The sequence below is a fragment of the Rhinopithecus bieti genome, unplaced genomic scaffold (genome assembly GCF_001698545.2).
Source record: "Rhinopithecus bieti isolate Rb0 unplaced genomic scaffold, ASM169854v2 scaffold_13400, whole genome shotgun sequence".
In the NCBI taxonomy this organism is placed as follows: domain Eukaryota; kingdom Metazoa; phylum Chordata; class Mammalia; order Primates; family Cercopithecidae; genus Rhinopithecus; species Rhinopithecus bieti.
In genome coordinates this window covers 3550830-3551831 of record NW_016807991.1, presented here as the reverse complement: position 1 = coordinate 3551831, position 1002 = coordinate 3550830, and the positions used below count along the sequence as shown (strand labels likewise).

At 63.7% G+C, this 1002-nt stretch overlaps 1 protein-coding gene across 1 annotated transcript in view; it reads left to right on the top strand.

Moving 5' to 3' along the window:
* The first annotated feature begins 210 nt into the window (after positions 1-210).
* SLC25A19 (solute carrier family 25 member 19) overlaps positions 211-1002 on the top strand; it is a 6824-nt gene continuing 6032 nt past the window's right edge. Inside the window, exon 1 of the mRNA XM_017884803.1 lies at positions 211-386. The gene's annotated coding sequence lies outside the window, so the exon portion shown is untranslated. The remainder of the gene's footprint in view (positions 387-1002) is intronic.

Sequence of the window (1002 nt, the reverse complement as noted above, 5' to 3'; positions counted from 1 at the left end):
GCAGGCTGACTTTCGAGCCACACGCCAGAGCACGGCGACCCCTAAGGTCGCAGCCCGGCTTCGCAAGCCGCCTCCTTCTAACGCGTCCGTCTCCCTCGCGCGCCCGCGAGCAGCCGGACTACATCTCCCAGGAGGCTGTGCGCCGTCCAGCGGACCTGCCCTTGGTCACAAAGGACTACATTACCCAGTGATACCTTGCGGGAGGGGGGGGGGTTGCCAGACCTCAAGCGCAAAACCATTGGTCCAGCGTCTGGCGGGGAGCTGCGCGGTGATTGGTCCAGGAGACCGCCACTTTCGTTCGAGCTCAGTAGAGTTTAGCTGTTAAGACTGCGCGAGGTGCTAGAGAGAGCAGAGCGCGCGTGGCCGGGCCGCACCCGCTGAGCCGTGTGAGTAACCTCTACCTCCGTCCTTCTCGCAGTCCTCTCGGGGACCTGCACCCTCGCTCCGCAGGGCGGTAGGGAGGGAGCACACGCACCCGGGCGCTTACGAGGGGGCGGGGACTGTGTACACACGAGTCACACCTGACCCGAGAAGCATCTCCAGGGACACCAGCGGCAGAGCCCCGCGCACGCCCTTGAGCACCTGAGCTCCAGGGCGTTCCCTCGGACTCGGGGAGAAAAAACACACCCCGAGGCACACGTGGACACCTAAGTATCCACGCGGGGACCTCTGCAGAGCTGCTCAGCTGAACCCTTGGGCACATGGGCACCCGACCACCGGGAAGAGCCTGCTATGCTCCGGTCTCCTCTTGACACCGATCCAGGACACCTGCCATTCGGGCTTGCTCCTCCTTCCTGCCCAGATGGGCGGGAAACTGACACTGCTCTGTGTGACCTGAGCGGCCCCTGGGTAACCCCTGGAGAGGTTTTGCCTCTCAGTCGCTTGCCGCATGTTTAAACTTCCTCATGGGCGCCTGGGGAGGAGTTCCAGGGTGGGTGAGAGGTGACAAGGAATTGATGTCTGGGGTGGAGGCTGTCATCTTGTAGGCAGTATCCCCCCTCC